General features: G+C 45.7%; 1 pseudogene; it reads left to right on the plus strand.

Annotated features, from left to right (window-relative positions):
• On the plus strand, positions 1 to 784 carry LOC103090975 (40S ribosomal protein S4, X isoform pseudogene; annotated as a pseudogene).
• The last annotated feature ends 10,485 nt before the right edge of the window (positions 785 to 11,269 follow it).

Raw genomic sequence — 11,269 nt, forward strand, 5'->3', positions numbered from 1 at the left:
ATGGCTTGTGGTCCCAAGAAGCACCTGGAGCGCGTAGCAGCTCCAAAGCATTGGACGCTGGATAAACCAACTGGTGGGTTTGCTCCTCGTCCATCTACCGGTCCCCACGAGCTGAGGGAATGTCTCCCACTAATTAATTTTCCTAAGAAACAGACTTAAGTATGCCCTAACAGGAGACGAACTAAAGAAAATCTTCACGCAGCATTTCATTAAGATTGATGGCAAGGTCCGCACTGATATAACCTACCCTGCTGGTTTTACGGACGTCATCAGCATTGACAAGACGAGAGAATTTTTGTCTGATCTATGATTGCTTTGCTGCTCATCATATTACACCTGAGGAGGCAAAGTTGTCTAAGTTGTGCAAAATGAGAAAGATCTTTGTGGGGACAAAAGGAATCCCTCATCTGGTGAACCATGATGCTCTCACCATTGGCTACACTGATCCCTTCATCAAGGTGAATGACACCATTCAGATTGATTTGGAGACCGGCAAGACTACTGATTTCATCAAATTTGACACTGGTAACCTGTGCATGGTGACTGGAGGTGCTAACTGGGAAGAATTGGTGTGATCACCAACAGGGAGAGAAATCCTGGTTCTTTGGATGTAGTTCATGTGAAAGATGCCAATGGCAACAGCTTTGCCACCTGGCTCTCCAACATTTTCGTTATTGGCAAAGGCAACAAACCGTGGCTCTCTCTTCCCCATGGAAAGGGTATCCACCTTACCAGCGCTGAGGAGAGAGACAAGAGACTGGCGGCCAAAAAGAGCAGTGGATAAAATGATCTCTAGGCAACATGAATGGAAGTCTTTGTATTTAATTAAAGACAATACTGCATTAAAAAACCACAATGGAAAAGAATATGAAAAAGAATGTATATATATGTATATATACATGTTTGTATGTATAACTGAATCACTTTGCTGTACAGTAGAAATTAATACAAATTGTAAATCAAATGTAATTCAATAAAATAAATTTTAAAAAAAGAAAATGGGAGTGAGAGGAAAAAAAATCTAGAAGCTCAATCCAGGATATCTAACATCCAACTATTGGGAATTCTTAAAGGAGGGAAAAGAAAAGGAAAGGGGAAAATGATCAAAGGAATCATAAAAGCATATTTTCCAGAGCTGAAGGAAGAACTCAAGTGTTCAGGATGAAAGAACCCAGCACAATGGATGGAAAAAGAGCCCCTTCAGGGCACAGTGTCATAATTCCCAAACATACCAGAGCTGTGTGGATCCGTGCTGGCATTAGCTAGGAGCCCAGGGGAAGGAAGCAGTGGCTGAGTACATGGGCCTAAGTGAGGAGATGGGAACCAGGGCTCTGGAGAGCAGAGAGAGTCTGGTGTTCCTGAAAATTCCTGGTGGAGAGTCTCAGCGAGAGATCCTGGTAAGAAATGGTGAGGTTACATTGAGACTAATCAGCGTGATCATGTGCTGTTCTCTGGCTACAGTCAAGACTAGTTAATGCCCTCTACAGGGCTATAAAACCACAAGCAGTGGGGGTGCCAAAAATCCACAAGTGAACATGTAATACACACGCTATGTACATACATACGTAGTGAATGGCAAGTCAAATAAAGATGTATTCCCCCAGGTGATAGAATAATCCTGGGGTGGTCCTCTTAACAATATTCCAGTGGGACACTGGGATGACCAGTTGGGATGACAAGCTGGCCTCCTTTTGCCTTAATTCCAAGTTTGGGTGATTTTTCTGAACACCCCTTGACAATGCAAAGCACAAAGCTTCAGTGACCTGGCAGCAATGTGAGTGACTAAAGCAGGCCCACATCAGAGGACACTCAGACCCAGTGTTGAGAGGTGAGAGGTGGGGATTGGGGAGAACTGGAGAGCACACACCCTTTCTCCAGGTGTGGCTCCTCCTCGGCACCAGGGACCATTGCCATGGATTTACACGCCATCCATTCTCTGCTCACCGACTCCCACATTTTTATACCCAGCTCCACTGATCCCTGAGCCCTTCACAGGGCCTGTGTACACTTGGCATCAGGTTTGATATGACCCCAAAACCTGTTCCTCCCTTCATTTTCTAACCCACCAAAATGGCTCTGCCATCCTCCCAGTTGCTCGAGCCAAGAGCCAGATGTGACTCCTTGATTCTTGTGCATTATTAAAAAGAATGGATAACAGCAAAGGAAACTGTAAACAAAATGAAAAGACAACCCAGGAAATGGGAGAAAATATTTACAAACGATGCAACTGACAAGGGATTAATTTCCAAAATATACAAACACCTCATACAACTCAATAAAAAAAAAAAAACCCAATCAAAAAATGGGCAAAAGACCTAAATAGGCATTTCTCCAAAGAAGACATACAGACGGCCAACAGACACATGAAAAGATGCTCAACATCACTAATTATTAGAGAAATGCAAATCAAAAGCATGAGATATCACCTAATACTGGTCAGAATGGCTATCATCAAAAATGTCTACAGGGCTTCCCTGGTGGCGCAGTGGTTGAGAATATGCCTGCCAGTGCAGGGGGCACGGGTTTGGGCCCTGGTTTGGGAAGATCCCACATGCCACGGAGCAACTAGGCCCGTGAGCCACAACTACTGAGCCTGCGTGTTTGGAGCCTGTGCTCCGCACCAAGAGAGGCCGCGATAGTGAGAGGCCCCCGCACCGCGATGAAGAGTGGCCCCCGCTCGCCGCAACTAGAGAAAGCCCTCGCACAGAAACGAAGACCCAACACAGACAAAAAAAAAAAAAAAGTCTACAAATAATAAATGCTGGTGAGGGTGTGGAGCAAAGGGAACCCTCCTACACTGTTGGTGGGAATGTCAATTGGTGCAGCCACTATGGAGAACAGTATGGAGGTTCCTTAGAAAACTAAAAATAGAGTTACCACATGATCCAGTAATCCCACTCCTGGGCATATATACAGAAAAGGCGAAAATTCTAATTCGACAAGATACATGCACCCAGTGTTCATAGCAGCACTGTTTACAATAGCCAAGACATGGAAGCAACCTAAATGCCCATAAACAGATGAATGGATAAAGAAGATGTGGTACATATATACAAGGTACTATTACTCAGCTGTGAAAAACAATGAAATAATGCTATTTGCAGCAACATGCATGGACCTAGAGATTATCATACTAAGTGAAGTAAGTCAGATAGAGAAAGACAAATATATGATATGATTTTTATGTGGAATCTAAGAAAATGATACAAATGAACTCATTTACAAAACAGAAATAGACTCACAGATACTGAAAACTAACTTATGGTTACCAAAGGGGAAAGGGGAGTGGGGGAGGGATAAATGAGGAGTTTGGGATTAGCAGATACACACTACTATATATAAAATAGATAAGCAACAAGGACCTACTGTATAGCACAGGGAACTATATTCTATGACTTGTAATAATCTATGACGGAAAAGAATCTGAAAAAGAAATTATACAAATAAATGAATATTATATATATGTATATATATTTTATATGTATAACTGAATCACTTTGCTGTACACCTGAAACTAACACAACACTGTAAATCAACTACAAAAATTAAAAAAAAAGAAAAGATACATGCATCCCAATGTTCATAGCAGCACTATTGACAAAAACCAAGACATGGGAGCCACCTAAGTGTCCATCAATGGATGAATGGATAAAGATGATACGTATATATCGATATATATATATATATATATATATATATATATATAAATATTTATTGTATAGCATAGGCAACTGTCTTGAATATCTTGTAATAACCAATGATGGAAAAGAATCTGAAAAAGAATGTATACATATTATATATATACACACACACACATACATATAACTGAGTCACTTTCTGTACGCCTAAAATTAACAGTATTGTAAATCAAATATAGTTCAATTTTAAAAATCATATTAAAAAAGGATGGATAGATTTGGAATGATGTTCATCATATATTATGTATGAAAGGCAAGCAGTAGATTGGTATACCCATTCCTTTAAAGAAAATTAAATTTCATCACATATAATAAGTTACATAGAAGACCTATGTGGAAGCAAACGTATACTATTAATAGTAACTTCCTCAAAGGAATGGTGGTCAGCAGGGTGGAAGGGAGGACTTGCACGTCCTACTTTATATTCCTGTTATTGTTTGAATATTTTACGAGTTTTTATTTTTTGTTTTGATATGGAGCCATTTAAGAATAAATAAAACATATCCATATAATAAAACACTACACAGCCATTACATTTGTAGAATAATAAATGACATTGAAAGATGTTAATAATACATTAGGTCTAAAAGCTGATAACAGAATCATATGTCCAGAAGGATTCTGGCTTAGTTTTAAAAAAATCTATTTGCAAAAAGAGGTCTGAATTAGGAGATAGTAGTGTATGTAAGAGCCAGAGCTTGGGCATAAGGGAGACCTGGGTTTCAGCCTTAATGGCTGTTGATTTGCCTATGATCTTAGGTAAATTGGGAAAGTCCTCTCAGTCTCAGTTTCCTTAACTGTAAAGTAGGGATAACAGAATCTACACTATAGAGAGGTATTCTGTAAGGATTTGCTGAAATAATGCTTGTCACTCCCAAACTTAGCACCGTTACTGACACATAATAGATAAATGCTACCTGCTCTGGGAGCAATAATGATTATTCTAATAAAATCTTCAAATAATAATTATTAGGGATATATACCAAGGTGTTAACAAAACACTGACCTAGAGATAATAAATGGCTTTTTATTCCCCCCTCCCTTCTCTGTGCTTAATCAGTATTTTCTAAGTTTCTTTTTTCTGACCATACTTTTGCTTTTGTAATAAAAACATATTTGAAAAATAGAATATCTCAAGCCAATAGCCAACATTATCCTTAAGAGTAAAACATAACAGACATTCCCAATGAGGTAAGAAATGACTTAGATGCAGGACTCTGCTGCGTTTCAAGGCAAAAAGGCAGGAAAGAAACTAAACTATTGAGAAAGAGAAGACAAAAGTTAGGGTCATCTTAGAATTTCCCTGCGAATCAACAAAAAAACGCTCCTGGTTCAATAAAGTGTCTGAATACACAAAAAATATACAAAATTGAAACTGCTTTCCCAGACACCCATCGGTGGCTATTAACAGAGTGGGCCTGCGGGTAGCAGGAGAGGCAGGGGGGGAGGAGGCCACACAACTGGACAACCTGGGTACACACAGTGTGGATGGAGCCCAGCCCACAGGCCGGGGAAAGAGCCAGTCTCCAGAACATACCCCACGGTGCACCCAAGCCCTGATCTTATTCTCATGAATGGTACAGTTATACTGCACTGTTACTGAATTTGTATTGAAACAGTCGTGTATTCAACATAAATGTTTAACATTTACTGCTATTTTTGTGACTTATGCCACAGCCCTTTACTCCTAAATACTGCAGTGAATATTTACTAAGATTAGAGATATTCTCTTACATAATCACAGTATAGTTACCCACCTCAATTTAACACTATTACAGACTTTTCTCTCATCTAATATTCACATTCCAACATTCTCAATAGAACCAGTAATGTCCTTTTACACTATTTTTTCCCTCCAGCACAGGATCCAGTCTGGGGTCAGAGATTGCATTCGGCTGTCGTGTCTCTTTAGCCTCGTTTAATCTGGAACATTTCTATGACTGTTCTTTATCTTTTCTTTTCTTTTTTTTTTTTTTTTTGCGGTCCGCGGGCCTCTCACTGTTGTGGCCTCTCCCGTTGCGGAGCACAGGCTCCGGACGCGCAGGCTCAGCGGCCATGGCTCACGGGCCCAGCTGCTCGGCGGCATGTGGGATCTTCCCGGACCGGGGCACAAACCCGTGTCCCCTGCATCGGCAGGCGGACCCTCAACCACTGCGCCACCAGGGAAGCCCTGTTCTTTATCTTTTATGACATTGACATTGGAAGAATACGACCAACCATTCCTCTCCCAACCCCCACCCGCCCTTTTAAATAAAAATAGAGTTTTGCATTTGTCTGATGTTTCCTTGTGACTAGTTTCTAGTTATTCGCTCTTGGCCAAAATACTGCAGAGAGCATATATTGAGTCCTTCTTAGAGTAATACATCTGGAGGCACATGACACCTGTCTATTCCTCCCTGGTGATGTTAATTTTGATCACCCGATCAGGGTGTGGTCCAATTTCTCCACTGTATAATTTTTTGGGTTTTGTTTTTTGGTCTTGCTTGCAACTAATATGCAGTCTGTGGGGAGACAGTCTGACATCATACAAATATCCTGCTCATTGCCAAAACATCCCCCTAGATTTAGCAACTCTTAATGATTCTTGAGTGATCCAGTCTTTACTAGGATGGTTGCAAAGGATGGCTTTCCAGTTCTAGCATTTCTTCCACTTCACTGGTTGACTCAGAATTTTACTGTAGCAAAGGTCCTCCATTCTTCCTATGTATTTGCTTATCTGTTATCAGTGTGGGCTCGTAAATGTATGTTTTTATGGGCTTATAATTCATTACTCTACTTGATTGTTTTGGTGCTCAAACACTCCCAGATTTGGTCACTCGGAGCCCCTCCAAGCCAGTGCCCGTGTCCTGTGACATGCCCTCGATGTGGTTTTTGAACATTCCCTTACTTTCTAGCCTCACAAGATGTCCCAGGCTCATCATGTACCTACCCTGCCCCAGCTCTGGGATTAGTCATTTCTCTGAGGAACTCTGGGGAATGGAATTACAGACCAAGAGCTGAGAGCTGCTAGAATATCCTTCCTTCTTGACCTTTTCAGCAGACAGAGCTAGGAAATAAATGTAGTGTGTGTGTGTGCGTATACAAATATACATTCAAACACATATACATGTGCACGTATATATACACATTTCAGAAATCATGAGCTTGCATCTAAATCTCCAAATCCATGGAATCTGAAGTTTAACAAGTGTTCTGAGTGACGCCTGCGATCAGAGGAGGGGGAGGGGGAGCTGCTCCCGGACCCCTGCTCCCAGTGGGAGGGGGTGCGGGCACAGCCTGTACGGAGGAACGGACAAGCATGCCAACCTGGAGGGCAAATTCCCAGAGAGATTCCTTCCTGGACTGTTGTCTCCACTGGCAGTGAGTCTTGCTTTGCTCTCCACGGTCCGCCAAGCCTTAGTGTACCAGCGTCTGCAGAAGTGTCTCCGTAGGTCCTGAATGATGCTGAAGTAACTCAAATGATGCTTTTTCAGTAAATGGGAGTCTGCTGCTAAGAAAAAGGAGGGACTTTGAAAAGGAAAACTTGGGATTAAAGCATATCATTGCTAAGAGCGAAAAACAGAACACGTGTGCTTAGAAGTCAAAGTCGTGGTCCATGCTAGAAGTTCGGCTTGGAGAATTATCTAAGAGTATTGCAAAAGACAAATAATTGGAAATCTGGAGAATTGAACAATCATACTAGCAGAAAAGCAGGCAAAGGATATGAAATGGCAAAAGTCACAAAGAAGGACAAATGGACAGTAAATAGGGGAGAATATGCCCATTCGAACTAGTAATTCAAGAAGAGCAAACGAGTACAGCAATGAAAATATGTTTTTGGTCTAACAGTGTTTAGGTAATAGAAACAAAAAAGGAAACAACCTAAGTAGAGAAAAAATATATAAAATATATTGAGAAAATATAAGTGCTGTGATTCTGCTGCATCAGGTATCACATCGGATTGTCAAGGTGAATTTGTTTTGTTATTAAGCTGTAGGGTCCAAGCTTACTCAACTTTGTACACTTAGCACCTGACATGATGCTTGGCACGAAGTAGGTTCATAAAAGGAAAGCTCGTATTTCTTGACCACAGAGCAATAAAAGTAGGAATTAATCACAAAAGTTTATCTGCCGCTTGGAAATTCAAAATGCATGTAGATGTGTGTGTGCAAATGTATGTGTGTGTGTGTGTGTGTAGGTGTGAGAGCCAGGGACACTAGGTGTGATGGGTGTGGTGTGGGTCCGTGTGGGTAGATATAGCCTACACGTTGGGATGGGATGTGTTTGTTTGAGCGTGGCTCTGTCCAGGGGGTCTGTGTATCAGTGTGCGTATGTGTTGGGCTGCACCCCAAGGGCCTGCAAGCCTTGCAGTTGTCCAGCCTCAAGACCAAAGAAAGAGCCTGGAAACAGCCACAGAGACATCAGTGGTTTATTGGACAGGGGATCTTACACGTCCAAAACAAAGGGTCCTGGAGCAACACCCCATGGTGTACAGCAGATGGCAGGCACGACATGGCAGCCATCTCGGCTACTCAGGGGAGAAGGAGGCTGCCATTTACAGGGGAATTGATGTCAGGTTGGCTCATCAGTCACCAGGGAAACCGCGGCCGGGGCCCATCCCTCACCGCCCCTCTGGTTAATGACCATCACCATCACGAGGGCAGTTGTTTCCCTTTAAGAAACTAGCAGGTGGAGCCGGTCTGGCCTAAGGACTAGAACAATTACTAGCTGGGGAAGGGGGTAAAGACGCTCAGGTGATAGTGTGTAGGAGAAGCAGGGCCTGGTCAAGCAAGTGAGGTACAGAGAGCAAGACAGCCGCCATCTTGAGTGGCCTGACCACACACTCCCCCGCTACGTCCCCTGCGCGACCCTTACCATCTGGGTCGCCCCTCTTCCACAATATCCCTGGGGTCAGGTATAGCAGAGGGGCACTGCAACCAGATACCACACGTACGATACAGACAGCAGCACCTAACGAGTATCAAGGGTAAGACAGGCACTTATCCGGTCAATTTTTCATGGGAGTCCAGAGCAGGATGACAGTGGCATCTCGCTGGAGACCCAACAGTCAGGCTCCTTTTGCAGTGAGGCAGCCGTTGTTGCCCAGTATGTAACCTGATGCCTTCTGCCCAGACTAGGGACCTAAGATGCTCAACAGGCGCGATACAGGGTAGATCGCGACCACTGAGCAAAATACGAGCGGTGACAGCATGCTGGGCTAGCACCACCCCTGCCTGCAGTTATCGCCCCGGCCTGCAGTGCCATGCCACGGAACAGGCACACGGCAATCGACCGCAGGGCTAATGCAATGCTACTTTCTCCAGCAGGCAAAATCTGTCCTATTCCCCATGGGGCAGGGAACCCAAATCACCAGGGACTTACCTGCCAGCCCCAGGGCTATCTTATAACGTGCTCCCCGGGGGCAGATCGCACAGCAAGGGCTGAAGTGAGTTATTGTCCTGGCCCATAGCTGTCGACGGCCCTTCGGTGGTCGAGAGCCACAGTCGGATGGGGAATAGTTGGCTCTGGTTAACAGAGCATAGGCACTGGGACGATGGCTCCTGGGATGCTCAGTGATAGTTCCGGGCTTGCACTAGCCTGCTGATCCACAGCTGAGGGCAGGTTCCCATCCCTATATGGTTAACTGGCCCAGCAGCCTTTCAGTTCGGCCAGCGGCACTGGGGCTGGAGGGCAGGTGAAAACGGCAGCGTGTGGCATCTTAGCGGCCCATTCCTCAACTTCTGGGTGGGTTCCTTGGTCACTAGTGATATTCACAGGGGTTCCATATGCCACACACAGCCGTTCTAGACCCCCAGTGGTGGGTTTTTGCATTGCTCAACAACGTGGGTAGGCCTTTTGTAATGGCTTCCACCTGTTACGACACACCGTAGGCTGCGTATAGCTCTGCCCCCTCCCGCAGCTGGGACTAGAAGCCTCAGGGTACTCTAGTATTTTGCCATTGCCACAGGCCTCAACCACTCCTTTCTGGGTAACTGGCCACAAGCCTGTCTCTGAGTTAATATCCCTAAAGCCCGTGTCTGTAGCTGTTTAGGGGTGGAGGGTGTGGGTATCTCATCTTACCCAACCAGAGAACGCCTGAGTATTTGATAGCTATGACAGGTATGTACATTTCGTCTGTACCCACCAGCCATCCCCGTGCAGTCAGATGAGCCAGGAGCACGGGGCTGCTACTCTTAAACTGGAGAGTGAGGTTAACAGAACATCATCAGTGTAGTGGAAGATAAAGACATCTCTCACAGTGGTCAGCTGTCGCACGGCCCCAAGTGCTAGTGGACGGCCCCCGCACCCCACCCCTCCTCGATCACCCCACAGTTTGCGGTTCCCCCCCACCGTCCTTACCTTCCAACATCTCGGCGTTCACAGGAGTTTCCTCGGCTTCCTCGGCTTCCTCGGCTTCCTGGCTGACAGCAGTTGGGCTGCACCCCGCAGGCCTGCAAGTCTTGTAGTTGTCCAGCCATGAGACCGAAGAAAGAGCCTGGCAACAGCCAGAGACATCGATGGTTAATCGGATAAAGTGTCTTGCACTTTCGAACCAGAGGATCCTGGAGCAACACCCCACCGTGGGCAGCAGGCAGGACATGGCAGCCATCTTGGCTACTTGAGGGAGAAGGAGGCTGCCGTTTATAGCGCATTTGACGTCAGGTTGGCTCATCAGTCACCAGGGAAACTAGCAGCTGGGGCCCGGCCCGCATGCATTTCGGGTTAACGACCATCTAGCCTAAGGACTAGAACAATCTCTAGCTGGGGAAGAGGGTGATGATGCTCGTGTGACAGGGTGTTGGAGAAGCAGGGCCTGGTCGAGCAGGGGATCTACAGAGCAAGAGAGCCACCATCTTGAGTGTCCTGACCATATAGTGATGTGTCCCAGTTTAGTTTGTACAGAGCAGTGGTCAGGGTGCGTGACACGTGCTGAAGGCAGAAGTCAGGCCCGTGGGGTCCCAGGAGGTAGGGCGGAGGCAGATGCATTGTGCTGTGGCCAGGCTGTGGGCATCAGCGGCTGAGTCCCTGGCTGGCCTGTCCATAGGTCCTGCTGCAGCTGTGGCCAAGGGCCAGGGCACACAGGGGCGGGGGTGGGGGAGCAGGGAGACACAGGATGAGGGCTGGGGGGACTGCGGGGGGGGGCAGGAGGACAGCACAATGCCTCCAGACCATCTCTCTACAAGCAGCACTCACAGTCAGCCCCCAGCACTGGTCCCTGCCCCGCTACCATCTCCCTTCCAGGTCATCCCCTCTTCCTTTCAAGCTATAGACAGGGAGTGAGTTCAAGGTCCTCCCACTCCCACTGGAGGTTTGGGGAAACAGTCCTGGCAAGAGGAGGGGGGCAACGTGTTCACTATAGGAAATGAGCAGTACAATTGCATTCTAATAAATCAGTGCAGATTTCCGAGCAGCACGGCGTCTCACGGGCTCCGCGGGCCGTGGAATTCAATATGATATGCTTCAGCCTGTCAGCTAATGGGCTGCTGCTGGAGGCCACGTGATCCAACCTTCCCGGGGACGTTAAACAATGCTGAAAAGTGGCCCAGATTTATCTATCGGCGCAGTGTGTGTCCCTGCCTGTGGGTGTGTAG

Source organism: Lipotes vexillifer, unplaced genomic scaffold (assembly GCF_000442215.2).
Source record: "Lipotes vexillifer unplaced genomic scaffold, Lipotes_vexillifer_v1.1 scaffold1285, whole genome shotgun sequence".
NCBI lineage: Eukaryota > Metazoa > Chordata > Mammalia > Artiodactyla > Lipotidae > Lipotes > Lipotes vexillifer.